This window comes from Acyrthosiphon pisum, chromosome X (assembly GCF_005508785.2).
Source record: "Acyrthosiphon pisum isolate AL4f chromosome X, pea_aphid_22Mar2018_4r6ur, whole genome shotgun sequence".
NCBI lineage: Eukaryota > Metazoa > Arthropoda > Insecta > Hemiptera > Aphididae > Acyrthosiphon > Acyrthosiphon pisum.
The window spans coordinates 6,431,088-6,432,224 of record NC_042493.1 but is presented as its reverse complement, the minus strand read 5'-3'; positions in this window follow the sequence as shown (position 1 = coordinate 6,432,224).

The following is a 1,137-nucleotide window of genomic DNA, read 5'->3' as shown; positions in this document are numbered from 1 at the left end:
ATAAACGTAGTTATTAATCGTATAATAACGGTATAATATATTATACGTATACGTTTAAATAGGTTTATTTTACGTTTACAGTACGTACACCTATGATCGTATATTTTTCGTTATACATGTACGTTTATTCAACGTTGATCATACGTTGATCATTGGTAAGTCGAACTTCCGTCGAAATGTGGTTTATGATATACATATATTTTACGTTTACAGTACGTACACCTATGATCGTATATTTTTCGTTATACATGTACGTTTATTCAACGTTGATCATACGTTGATCATTGGTAAGTCGAACTTCCGTCGAAATGTGGTTTATGATATACATATATTTTACGTTTACAGTACGTACACTTTTAGTCATATATTTTTCGTTATACATGTATGTTCATTCAACGTTGATCATACGTTGATCATTGGCAAATGGCAAGTCGAACTTACGTCGAAATATCGTTAATGATATACCTTCATATTGTGTACGTTACCATCACGGTTAATAAATAATAATATGTAGGTAACAATTAATAATAAGAATAAGATATATATATAATAAATAATTATATCTTTAATCGTGGTTACCATAATAATAATAGTGGGCAGTGTTCACTGTACCGCACCCCGCACTACCACTGGGCTGTATCAGCTGCATTTCGACAGCATGTACATTTTTGATTTTTCCGATTTTGATACATACGTTATTTTGCGGATAATTTGCGTAATTTTGCGGACTAATTTTCAATTTTTGCGGACAAATAGTTTTTTAGTAAAACTAAAAAAACTGTTGACATGCTGGTGAAATGGTTCAAAAAATTAAAAAATTAACTTTCTCTAATTTTTATTATGCCATCATTTTGCGGATAAATCGCGCAATTTTGCGGACTAATTTTCATTTTTTGCGGACAAATAGTTTTTTAGCAAACTAAAAAAAACGTTGCAAAAATTTAAAAAACCACTTACTCCACTTTTTAGTATACCACAATTTTGCGGATAAATCGCGCAATTTTGCGGACTAATTTTCATTTTTTGCGAACAAATATTTTTTTAGCAAATCAAAAAAACCAGTTGCAAAAAATTTAAAAAACCCCTTACTTCACTTTTTAATAGATCACCATTTTGCGTATAAATCACGCAATTTTG